Here is a 13,822-nt window from a genome sequence, read left to right as displayed (position 1 = left end):
TCTTTCTTCAATGAACAAGGTTTTTACTTACTTGATGAGAGTTACCTCAAAATATCTTATATTATTTGAGGCTATTGTAAAAGGTGTTGTTTCCTTGATTTCTCAGTCCATTTGTCACTTGTATATAGGTGAACTACTGATTTTTGTGAGTTAATTTTATATCCAGATATTTTGCTGAAAGTATTTATCAGCTTTAGGAGTTTCCTGGAGGAATTTTTATGTATATTATATCATCTGAAAATAACAATACCTTGACTGCTTCCATTTCTCTCACTTGTTTTCCTTCAGTTATCTAATTGCTCTAGCTAGACTTCAAGTTCTATAATGAATAGGTACAGAGAGAGTGGACAACTTTTGTCTTATTCTTGGGTTTTAGTGGAATTGCTTTGGGTTTCTCTCCATTTAATTTGGTGTTGGCTATAGGCTTGCTGTAAATTGGGGAAAATTTACAGGGAAATTGGTCTGTAATTCTCTTTGATGGATCTTTATGTAGTTTGGGTATCAGGATAACCATGGCCTCATAAAATGAGTTTGGTGATATTCTTAGTGTTTCTGTTTTATGGAATAATTTGAAGAGTATTGTAATTTACTTTGAATGTCTTAGAATCCTGTGCTAAAGCCACATGGCCCTGTGCTTTTTTGGTTGGAAGAATTTTAGTGACTGCTTCTATTTCATCAAGTGTTATAGGTCTCTTTAAATTGCTTATCTGATCTTGATTTAATTTTGCTAAATGTTATATATTGAGAAAATTATATTTCTTTTAGATTTTCCACTTGGTGGAGTACAGGTTTTAAAGTATGTCCTTAAGATTCTGTTGGTTTCCTCATTGTCTGTTGTTATGGCCCCTTTTCATTTCTAATTTTGTTAATTTGGGTATTCTCCCCCTTCCTTTTAATTTGGTAAGAGTTTGTCAATCTCATTTTCTTAAAGAATCAACTCCATTTATTCTTTGTGCTGTTGTTTGTTTCTATTTTATTGATTTCAGCTCTGAGTTTATTTTATTTTTTTGCCATTTACTCATTTTGGGTGTGAATTTTTTAGAGCTTTCAGATGCGTTAAGTTGCTAATATGAGGTCTCTCCAATTTTTTTTTTAAATATTGGCACTTAGTACTATGAACTTTTACTCTTAGAATTGCCTTCACTGTATCCTGTAAGTTTGAATATGTTGGATACTCATTTTCATTTCTGTAAGGCAAAGGACACTGTCAATAGGACAAAACAGCAACCAACAGATTGGGAAAAGATCTTTACCAATCCTATATCTGATAGAGGGTTAATATCCAATATATACAAAGAACTCAAGAAGTTAGACTCCAGAGAACCAAATAACCCTATTAAAAATCTGTACCCCATTCTAGACAGATACCAGGTACCAAAGTTAAATCAAGATCAGATAAATGATCTAAACAGTCCCATATCTGCTACCAACATAGAAAGAGTCATTAATAGTCTCCCAATCAAAAAAAGCCCAGGACCAGATGGGTTTAGTGCAGAGTTTTATCAGACCTTCAAAGAAGACCTAATACCAATACTCCTCAAACTATTCAACAAAATAGAAACTGAAGGTATTCTACCCAATTCACTCTATGAAGCTACAATTACTCTTATACCTAAACCACACAAAGGCCTAACAAAGAAAGAAAACTTCAGACCAGTTTCCCTTATGAATATCAATGCAAAAATAGTCAATAAAATTCTTGCAAACCGAATCCAAGAACACATCAAAACCATCATCCATCATGATCAAGTAGGCTTCATCCCAGGTATGCAGGGATGGTTCAATATATGGAAACCCATCAATGTAATCCACTACTTAAGCAAACTCAAAGAAAAAACATATGATCATCTCATTTGGGTGCTGAGAAAGCATTTGACAAAATCCAACATCCCTTCATGATAAAAGTCTTGGAAAGATCAGGAATTCAAGGCCCATACTGAAAAATAGTAAAAGCAATATACAGCAAACCAGTAGCCAACATCAAACTAAATGGAAAGAAACTTGAAGCAATCCCACTAAAATGAGGGACTAGGCAAGGCTGCCCACTCTCTCCCTACCTATTCAATATTGTACTTGAATTCCTAGCCAGAGCAATTAGACAACAAAAGAAGATCAAAGGGATACAAATTGGAAAGAAAAAAGTCAAATTATCACTATTTGCAGATGATATGATAGTATACTTAAGTGACCCCAAAAATTTCACCAGAGAACTTCTAAGCCTGATAAACAACTTCAGCAAAGTAGCTGGATATCCGATAGAAGGCTAATATCCAATGTATACAAAGAAGTAAAGAAGTTAGACTTTAGAGAATCAAATAACCCTATTAAAATGGGGTACAGAGCTAAACAAAGAATTCTCAACTGAGGAATACCGAATAGCTGAGAAGCACCTAAAGCAAGGTTCAACATCCTTAGTCATCAGGGAAATGTGAATCAAAACAACTCTGAGATTCCACCTCACACCAGTCAGAACGGCTAGGATCAAAAACTCAGGTGACAACAGATGCTGGTGAGGTTGTGGAGAAAGAAGAACACTCCTTCATTGCTGGTGGGATTGAAAGCTGGTACAACCACTCTGGAAATCAGTTTGGCAGTTCCTCAGGAAATTGGACATAGTACTACCAGAGGACCTAGTAATACAACCTCTGGACATATACCCAGAAGATGCTCCAACATGTAATAAGGGCACATGCTCCACTATGTTCATAGAAGACTTATTTATAATAGACAGAAACTGGAAACAACCCAGATGTCACTCAACAGAGGAATGGATACAGAAAATGTGGTACATCTACACAATGGAGTACTATTCAGCTATTAAAAGCAATGAATTTATGAAATTCTTATGGAAATGGATAGTTCTGGAGAATATCATCCTGAGTGAGGTAACCCAATCACAAAAGAACACGCATGGCATGCACTCTCTGATAAGTGGATATTAACCCAGAAGCTCAGAATACTAAAGTACAATCTAAAAACCACAAGAAAGTCAAGAAGAAGGAAGACCAAAGTGTGGATGCTTCATTACTTCTTAACAGGGGGAACAAAATACCCATCTAAGGAGTTGCAGAGACAAACTATGGAGCAGAGACTGAAAGAAGGACAATCCGGGGACTGCTCCACTGGGAATCCTTTCCATATTCAGTCATCAAACCCAGACACTATTGTGGATGTCAGCAAGTCCTGGATGACAGGATCCCGATATAGCTCTCTCCTGAGAGGCTCTGATAGTGCCCGACTAATACAGAAGTAGAGACTCACAGCCATCCATTGGACTGAGCCCAGGGTCCCCCATGAAGGAGCTAGAGAAAGGACCCAAGGAGCTGAAGGGTTTGCAGTTCCTTAGGTCGAACAACAATATGAACTAACTAGTACCCTCCCAGGGACAAAACCACCTACCAAAGAGTAGGCATGGTGGGACTCATGGCTTCAGCTGCATATGTAGCAGAGGATGACCTAGTTGGTCATCAATGGGAGGACAGGCCCTTGGTCCTGTGAAGGTTCTATGCCCCAGTGTAGGGGAATGCCAGGGCCAGGAAGTGAGAGAGGGTGGGTTGGTGAGCAGTGGGGGCGGGGAGGGAACAAGGGTTTGTTTTTTTGTTTTTGTTTTTGTTTTTAATATTTTTTTGGAGGGGTAACCAGGAAAGGAGATATCATTTGAAATGTAAATAAAGAAAATATCTAATAAAAAATCAAGGTAATAAAATGATAATAAAGAAATAATTGATAGACCCAAGTACGTGGATAACTCATGCACCTTGTGTTCCTGCTCCAAGAGTCCAAATACCCCAGGAATCTTTTTTTCATACTTCTTATGAAGGATTAAAATTGACAAAGAGATAAAAGGTGACAGCAGATGCTGGCAAGGTTGTGGAGAAAGAGGAACACTCCTTCATTGCTGGTGGAATTGTAAGCTGGTACAACTACTCTGGAAATCAGTTTGTTGGTTCCTCAGGAAATTGGACATAGTATTGCCAGAGGACCTAGTAATACTACTCCTGGGCATATACCAAAAAAATGCTCCAACATGCAATAAGGACACATGCTCCACTATGTTCATAGCAGCCTTATTTATAATAGCCAGAAATTGGAAACAACCCAGATGTCCCTCAACAGAGGAGAGGATGTGTACCACAGAAATTGTGGTACATCTACACAATGTTGTTTATATGTAGCTGTAATCCTCAGAGGAGAAGGAGACTGTAAAAGGTGGTTTGCTATACAGTTAGGGAGGAGACTGGGGAACTAGAGTTGGAGGAGAGAAGGGAGAGGTAATGACAATCTCCAGTCAGAGGACCTGCTTTCTTGGTAGAAGGATGCTTGTTTTTGTTCTAGACTTTTCTGTATCTAATGAGATGATCATGTGGTTTGTGCCCATGAATCATTTTAAGTGAGTTATTGCATTACATATGTTGAAACAACACTGCATCTCTGTGATGAAGCTTAGTTGTGGTAGATGATCTTTTCGATGTATTTTATTGAGAATTTTTGTTATGGTCATGAAAGTCATTTGGCTTATTTGAGGGAATCTTTCTCTAGTGTGGCTATCAGAGTAATACTTGCCTCATAAAAAGAATTTAGAATTGTTTCTCTTTACTGTATAGAACAACTGGAGGATTGCTGGTGTAAATTCATCTATGAAAATCTGGAAGAAGTCTGTGCTGAGTCCATCTAGTCTTTTTTTTTTTTTTTTGAGAATTTATTCTTTTTGTTTTCTCATACATCTTGCCTCCCTTCCCTCTACTCCTTCCAATCTTCTCCTCCCCCTCCTTTAGATCCACTCCTCCATTTCCCTTCAGAAAAGAGCAGGTGTCTCAAGGATATCAACCAAACATGGCATAACAAGACCCAGTAAGCTGTAAACCCTCATATCAGACTGGATGAGACAACCCAGTAGGAGGACCAGCTAACACTGCTTCCATCTTGTTGGTTTTGTCTGTTCAAATTATTTCTTAATTTTTATTTAACTTTGGTAGGTCATATACATCTATAAATTATCCATTTCTTTCATATTTTTCCAGTTCATTAAAATAGTTTTTTAAAAAGTATATCCTTATGAGTCTCTGTATTTCCTCTGGGTCTGTTGTAATGTGTTCCTTTTATGTGAAATTTTCATAGCTCAGGAGTTTGAGAAATGCTTTTATAATCTCTCCCTTTTCCTTCCTAATTTTATTAAGTTGGATATTTTCTTTCTTTTATTTAATTTGCTAAAGTTTAGTTAACTTTTTGTTAAATCAAAGATACAATTTGTTCCATTGATTCCTTGCATTATCTTTTTAAATTTTCAATAATTTCAGCCCTATTTTGATTTTTTTCCCATCTATTTTTTTTGCTACTTGTTTTCAGTTTCAACAAGGTCTTTACACATGCATTATTATTAATTGGAGTTATAGGCGGTTATCCCTACAGAACTTTTTCTTAGGACTACCATTATTGTATCTCACAGATCTTGGTATGTTGTGTTTTCATTTTCATTCAAGTCTAGAAACTAAAAATTTCCTTCTAATAACACAGGACTCAATGAACACAGGGAAACTGAGCTGGTGCCTAACTAGAGGCTTCACCCTGTTGACTCCTGTTCATGGTACTGTAATTTACTTTGCATACTACAAGAGGAGACAGGTAACCATCAGTCAAGGTACAAATCCTCTAATCTACAATGGTGACTTGCCTACAACACATGCTGGTGCAATAGTGACGCAAATGTGTGGAGGTAACCAACCACTCTGAAATTAAAGCCCACTTTATGAGATGGAACCCCATGCCTGATGCTGTTTGTGTGGCTGGGACCCTGAAATTGAATAGGCCATGGAAAACCAAATACTATTGTTCTGCTAAAGGAACATAGCAAAAAAAAATGATATTCTGCAATACCCATAGATTAGTGCCTAACTCAGCAACCCTAAGAAAAGCATCCTCTTGCATAGATGGAATCAAGACCCACAGCTGGACAATGTGCAGAGAGTAAGGGACTTTGGAATACTTAGTCCTAAGTGGGATGTCTTCATTAAATCTTTCCCATCCGGGAAAAGATCAGGGGGCTATGCAGAAGAGGAGGCGGAAAGTCTAAAAGAGCCAGAGGAGATGGGTAACTCCAAGGGAGTGGTATCTTCCAGACACAACAGGAATGATGCACATATCAACTAACAGAACCTGACAGCGTATACAAGGTGTGCACAGGTTCAATCCAGACAAGGTCCAGCTCCGAGAGAAGGGAGTGGACATGGGCTGCCATCCATAACCAAGAAGCTATCTTCAATTTACATCTGCTTACAAAAACAAACAAAAAAACCCATTAGTTTTCTCTGATGGAGTCTTACTGGGTATATTAGCCATACTTAAGGTTAGGTCCCAGACCCAGGAAAGATTCATTCAAAACAAAATGAATTCAATGGTATTTTTGTGGACTTTTAAAGTCTCATATTGCTTTGTTTGGGCATTTCCTGTCTTTATGGTCTATTGGTTATATATTATAGAGTCCAATTTGTTTTCTTGTGTGTTTTGTTTTTGTGTATATGTGCGTGTATGTCTGAGTGTGTATGTGTTTGTGGGTTTTTTTGGATCTGTTATTTTTTCTGAGGAGGGAGAGGAGTGGAGTGCAGTTGAGTGGTGGGTGGGGATAGTTGGTGGAGGGGAAACTGTGATTAAATATATTGTATGAATTGTTTTTTCAGTGAAAAATTCTTGATTTTTTTTTACTTGATCCAATTTCCATTCAGTAGAATATTGTTTAATTTTCATGAGGTTGGGTGCTTTTCATTGTTGTGATCTGCTTTATTCTTTTGTGATCACATAGAATACAAGCTGTTCTTTAAACTTTCCTGTATTTGTTGAGACTTGTTTTGTATCCTAACACTTTGTCAGTTAGGATACAAATGTTTTTAGCATTTGGGTGGAATATTCTCTTAATGTCAGATCCATTTCATTTATGATGTCATTTAACACCAATATTTTTCTGTAAATGACTTATTTGTGAGAATGAGTTATTGAAATCACCCACTATCACCCATTGGCTTTGGTATAATCTATGATTTTAGAGCTAATAGAATTTTTTTTATACAATTTGGTCATTTTGTTTGGCCCATTCTTTAATCAACAAAATCTGACCCTCCTTATATCTTCTTCATTTGGCTTGAAGTCTGCTTTGTCAGATACTAGAATAGCTAGACCTGCTTATTTTTAATCCCATTTGCTTGGAATACTCTTTTCTTTCATCATTTTACCCTAAGGTGGTATCTAGTCTGTCATGGTGAGATGCGTTTCTTGGGAACAAAATGATGAGTTCCACATTCCAATCTGTTAGTCATCTCTTCCCTACTCTATCCTTGCTGTGGGACTCATAATTGGGTCACAACAATTGAGACCACTAGTGTTAAGAGTTATTACTGAACCATGGGTTAATTCGTGTCATTCTGTTGTTTTGTGTTATTTTCTTAGACCTCTTTTGATTAATGGCTCTAGGACTGTTTTTTTCGCCAATACCCTTTTGGGTCTATTTATCCTTCTCTTCAGACCAAACTAGTCTTTCCAGTATCCTTTGTAGAGCTGACTGAGTGGGCATAAATAATTTCCTTTAATGTGTTTTAATCATGGGAAGTTTTATTTCTTCATTATGACTGATAATTTTGCTGGGTATAGTAGTTTGGATGGCATCTGTGGTCTTTCAGAGTATGTAGAACATCAATTAAAACCCTTCTTGCTTCAAAATTCTATTTGATATGTATTGAAAAAACACAGCTATTATATTGATGATGTTCCTTTACATGTGACTTGGTCTTTAGGTCTTGTAGCTTTCAATATCCCTTTTGTTCTGTACACTTAATGTTTTGGTTACTGTATACATTTAAAATATTTTTTTAAAGATTTATTTATTTTATATACATGAGTACATTGTTGCTATCTTCAGGCACATCAGAAGAGGGCATTGGATCTCATTACAGATGGTTGTGAGCTACCATGTGGTTGCAGGGAATTCAACTCAGGACCTCTGGAAGAGCAGTCAGTGCTCTTAAACACTGAGCCATCTCTCCAGCCCCTACATTTTAAATCTTGACATGTATCTCTTTCTTTAGAGATTTGAGAACTTTTCTATGATTTTGTTGAAAATATTTTCTGTGTCTTTGACCTAGTCTGGGTTCCTTCTTAATTTTTCTTTTTATAGTGTTCCAGAGTTTCTGCACACTCCATTTTATCCAATTTATTTTCTTTGAATGAGTGATCTGATTCCTCTGCCTTTTTTTTCAAGTCCTGATATTGTATCGACCATTTGGATCATTCTGTTGTTGAATTTCTCCACCAAACTTTTTGACTTATTGAATTTTTCAAGTTTTTTTCCATCAAAAATCTTTTATTAAATTTTATTATTGTATCATTCTGTGTTTACTCCAGCACTTACCGTATCCTCTTTGAGTTTCTTGAAAACATTTATAATTGCTACTTTGAAACTATCGACTAATGAATCATCTAATTTGATTTTCTTTGGGTCATTACTATGGGAGTACTATTTTTAAGAGGATACATTGTTTTTGTTATTCATGTTTTTGTGATGAGAGTTAGGCTTCTGTAGTTATGTCACCGATTCATCTGTTCTACCTTTGCTGAATGAATTTTTTTCCTGTTTTGAAGTGTCGGATTATGGACCAGCTGAATGGTGCTTAGGATTCAGCCTTGGGGCCACTCAATGTTGATGTGCACATAGGGTATCAGAAGTCGTCCCAACTCAGCTAGGTGCAGTTTGTCAGCACAAGAGCAAACTTTCTGTAGAGTTAGAAGATCCTTGTTGCAGATCCACCGAAGTCTGTAGAAGCTCACAGTATTTTTATAGGTGGTCTTTAGGTCAGTACCTGGAGTCCAAACAGGAGTGAATACTGTTACCTGGGGGGGGGGGTATGCAGGGGTGGAATTGCAGTAGAGGTGAGGGTTCCTATTTGGAGAAGGTGAGAAGGATGCACCATACTCAGGCACAGGGGTGGGGATGACTACCTGGGGGTGGTGCTTAGGACCAGTGGTCCTCAGGTGGCAGATAAGGATGGCTGTGGTGTGAGAGTGGAGAATGTGCATTCATTCTTCTGTAAACTGTTATATGAAAGCAATGTGTTTCACTTTGGCATCTTCATAAGTATATATTCATCTCTATCCTTGCTCATCCCTATTACCTTCCCCATCCTCTTTCCCTCTTCTGCTTTTGCCACACATACTGTTGTCCTCTCATTTCCCCAGTCCCTTTTCCTTCAGACTTCTTCCCTCTGTCTGTCTGTCTGTCTGTCTGTCTGTCTGTCTGTCTGTCTATCTATCTAACACACACCTAACTGTGTATGTATATATTTAAATCTAGATTATACACCTGAGAAAATGTGTGCTATTTGTATAAATCTGGCTTATTTCATGTAATGATCTCCAGTTCCACTCTAGCCTTTGACTGTCATGTCATTCTTTAAAGCTAAATAACATTTCCATTGTATATATGCACTACATTTTCTTCATCCATCTGTTGATGGACATCCAGGCTGATTTCATAACTTAGCTATCATGAACAGTATCATGAGAAACATTATGAACATGTGTCTCTGTAATATGTTGGCTTATGATTTCTTTGTATTCCTTTGTATTTCCAGGAATGGTATAGGTGGATCACATAAATTTTTAGTTTTTGTGGAACTTCCATAGTGATTTTAATATATGGTCCCAGGAAAACTGGATATCCACATGTAGAAGAATGAAACTAAATCCTTATTTCTCACTTATTTACAAAAATAAACACAAGTGTAAGAAAGATTTTTAGATGGAAGACCTGAAGCTATCAAATTGCCTGAGAAAGACACTTCAAGAGGCACAGACAAAACCTTTCTGAGAAGGGATTCAAAGCCGAGGAAATAATTCCAATAGGATTGCGTGAAAAAAACCAAACGGCTCTGTACAACACAGGAAACAATGAGCTGAGTGGAGATAGCTGCGGTATTGAAGAAAAAAATCTTTTACAGCTATGTATCTGATGGGGGACTAGTATTTAGAATATATAAACAACACCCTCTTTCCCTTAAGCCCAAACCCAAATAATTCAGTTAATGAATGGAAAAGCAGAATGAATATATTTCTAAAAACCGAAATGGCCAACCTATACATGAAGAACAAATAAAAACTACTGAGGCTTCATCTCACCAATCAGAATGAGTATCATTAAAAAAGTAACAGCAGATGCTGTTGAGGATATGGGAAACGGGAACATCTTACACATTGCTTGTGGGAACTTAACATAGGATGCTGGACTTTTGACCGGTCTTGACCAAAGGCATGTGGTGGATATGATGTAACTTGGAGGTTCTATTGCTCTCACTAGACTGGCCTGGCATGCTGCTACTGCATAAGGAACTCCAAGCTACTCACCTTAAGGATGAAAGGCTATACTGAGGAGATTCCTGTCATCAGACAGCACTAGCTGTCAGCTATGTGATGCAGTCAGTCAAGCTTCCAGATGAGCAGCAACTTGGTGACTCAGACAAGACTAACCCAAATTACTGATCTACAAATTGAGAGCATCTACAATGGCTTGATGCTGCAGTGGTGGCTTGGTATGCAATAATTATATGTGTGAATGTATGTTAGTCTCTAACACTGACAATAAGAAAGAGTAACTTTAAATCATAAAATAGAATTTGGGCTACTCAATAGGATGTACTTTTAGACTTTTAAGAAGGAATACCAGTTTGAATCAGTGAGATTCTATGTTAGAAAAGGTAAGGCTGTAACAATTTATTAGCCAGACCATTCACTGCTGTGACCAAGTATCTGATATAACTCAAAACAGTAGAAGGCCTGTGGCTCATGTTTTCAGAAGTTCCAGTTCACACATCCTGGCTTTTTGTTGGCTCTGGGATCCAAAGTGAATCAGAACAGCACAGTAGCAAAATCATATGACAAAACTCTTCATCTCATGGTAGCTAGGAAGAACAAAAAGAGAAAGGGACCTGAGAGCAGATAGAACCTTCAAGTGTCTTGTCCCCAGTGATCTTCTTCCAGACAGGCCTTGGCGGTTAAAATTTCCATACCTTCCAAAATGGTGTCACCAGCTTGGAAAAAAGGGTTCAACATATGGACCTGTGGGGTGTATTTCAAACCTTAACATTAATCTGTTGCCTAGATTGCCTGTGATGGTTTATAGAGATAGGGTGATAATTCCAGCTATCCAAACTTTCTTTAAGTTCTGCAGCACCATGAAATTTCAGTTCTTGTGATTTAGTAACTCCATTTTGACACACACGCTAGTTTTGTTTTGCTGAGACGGTGTCTCATGTAGTTCAGGCTGGCATCAAATTGCTATGTAGACAAGAATGGCCTTGAACTCCCCCTTCTACCTTTGCCTCCTGACATCCCCATGTATCTTGACACAACATATCATTCACAGCTGGAAGGATTTATTGATTCATCTTTCACATCCCATGTCAGTGTTCCCAAACGGCTATGATATGGTGAGGGCCAACACCGAAGAGTCAATACAGCCTTAATGGCTAAATTCATGAGTTTCTTAGTTAAAATATTTCAGATGTTGGCTCACCCGTCAGCTGCAAATTTGGTTTCTTACTTCAGTTTCACCATCTATACAATGGAAGAGAGAGACATCATTGTATAGCTGATGGGACTGAAATGGAAACACTTTTAAAGGACTAGTCCTGTCATTAGAAGCCACCTATGTCTGGAAGGCAGCTAGTACTAGTCACTTGATACTTCTGGGTCTCTGTTTTCTCCGGGATAAAGGAATTTACTAGGTAATTTCCACAGTTTATTTTCATCTTTAAAACTCTTAAGACTCAGTGTTTAGTGTCTGTTCTACTTATATCTCAGTTTTGTCTGTGCTTTTCAGATTGTTTACAATTTAATGTTAGCAATTCTGAGGACCTTCTGGTAATATTTGTCACGCTGCACTTACAAAGCAATTCTATTTACTTAAAAATTATATGTATATGAGTGTTTTGTTTTCATGTTTGTAAGTGCACCACTTGAACCTGGTGCCTCTGGGAATCAGAAGAAGGGAGTTGGAGTCTCATGAATTGGAGTTGTACCTGTGAGTCACCATATGAGTGCTGGGAACCAAACCCAGATCCTCTGCAAGAGCAATAAGTGCTCTAAACTACTGAGCCATGTTTCCACCCTCCATAAAACAAATTTTAAAACTAATACCTGGCAAGAAAACATTTAAATTCTCACAAATACTGTCAGCTTATAAAACTTTAGTATTTATTTTTATACACGTAATATACTCATTGTGTCAAATTAAGGAAAATATCCTTTGAAACAAAAATGTTTTAAAAATTTACCACTCAGCTATCACCAACGTTGACAGTTTTCTCTCCTTTCAGTTTTTCACTGCAGTTCTGAGTGGTTTGTATCATATTTTTTGTGCATCATTATTTTATGCCATTTCAGACAATATATTCATTTTAAAGAGTGAAATTTTAATTTTATTTACAGAACACTGAAAGATAAATTATAGAGACTGTTAAACTTTTTATTAAAATCACATAAGCTTCATTCAGACAAAAGCATCTATAATTCCAAGTATAGCATCCCTGACATTTCAAAAATCTCTCTTTTTGGTTGAAGCATATTCCACATAGCTAATATTACACAAGATAATTTTGTGTGTGTGGATAGGTTAAAGGTCCATGTTGTATGTCCTCTTCAATTGCTCTCCAATTTATTTTTTGAGACAGGGTCTCTCCCTGAGTCTGGACCTCATCCGTTTGGCTGTGCCATCTGGCCAGCAAGACTCAGGGATTCTTCTGTCTTGGTCTCCCTGGTACTGGAATCGCAGGTGCACGGTCACCTCCAACTTTTTTGTAACATGTGTTCTGGGATCAAACTTGGGTCTTCTTGTTCAGCCTTAACTGACAACGCCATCTTTTCAACCTCCAAATATGATTTTTAAGGGCTGCATAATACACCACATAGAAGAAGCAATTTGTAGAATATTGACCTGCAATCTGCATTTGCTTCATGTGGGTAGTGTGATTCTTGACAATGAAACAGAAAACAAGATCAAACTATAATATCCTGTGTAGCTGCAGATCATTTATTCTGCTCTAACTGTACCAGACCTATGTAAGTATTTCATTTAATAGTCCAAGAGTAACAACTCCATTTGCTTACAAACTTTCAAATTCTGAAAATTGATTTTGTGATTTTTCTCTTCACAAACACAGAGCTGAGTGTGGTGCCAGCCTGTAACCCCAGCTTTGAGGAGGAAAGTGCATAGAGACAGGAAAATCCTGATTTCAAGGTCATCCTGGGCTACTCAGTTCCAGGCACGCCTGAGCTACATAGCAAGACCATCTCAAAAAACAAAATCCCAAATACATAGAGCATACCTTCCTAAACTTTACTCTTTCAGAAGCTCCAAAACTAGACGCTTAAGGTAGACAATTGTGGTTTTTATTAATCTTAAGATTAAAAAAAAGGTCAAATGGGCGCTCTTAAAATACCCTGCCCAATAGCTGAAACCTATTTGCGCGAAGTTAGCAAGGGCAAGAATTCCGTCTCAGAGTTGGGAAGAAGGTCGGGACCAGCAGCTACTGGATACGAGAAGCAGCTCAAGGTTTGTAGATTTGACAGAAGATGGCCATCTTAGATCTGATCTTCGGGGATTTTCCAAACAGGATGCCTGAGCCCAAGAGGGAAAGTGCGTGCCAGCCATGTGACCCAAATTCATTTCCAGGCTTGCACCCTCAGAACGTTGCCCATCGCGTTTCTCCCCAGAGCCTGGCGGGCGTAGACTCTTCATTTCCCAAGTTCCAGGAAGGGACGTGTAGACCCACAGCTGGCTAGCCAG

The 13,822-nt window shown here is 37.8% G+C and overlaps 1 protein-coding gene across 1 annotated transcript in view; it reads left to right on the top strand.

The window, feature by feature from the left end:
- Znf800 (zinc finger protein 800) overlaps positions 1-13,822 on the top strand; it is a 190,646-nt gene that overhangs the window by 123,608 nt on the left and 53,216 nt on the right. The window lies entirely within an intron of this gene.

This window comes from Mastomys coucha, unplaced genomic scaffold (assembly GCF_008632895.1).
Source record: "Mastomys coucha isolate ucsf_1 unplaced genomic scaffold, UCSF_Mcou_1 pScaffold20, whole genome shotgun sequence".
NCBI lineage: Eukaryota > Metazoa > Chordata > Mammalia > Rodentia > Muridae > Mastomys > Mastomys coucha.
The sequence above is the reverse complement of the archived record's forward strand: the minus strand, read 5'-3'. Positions and strand labels throughout refer to the sequence as shown.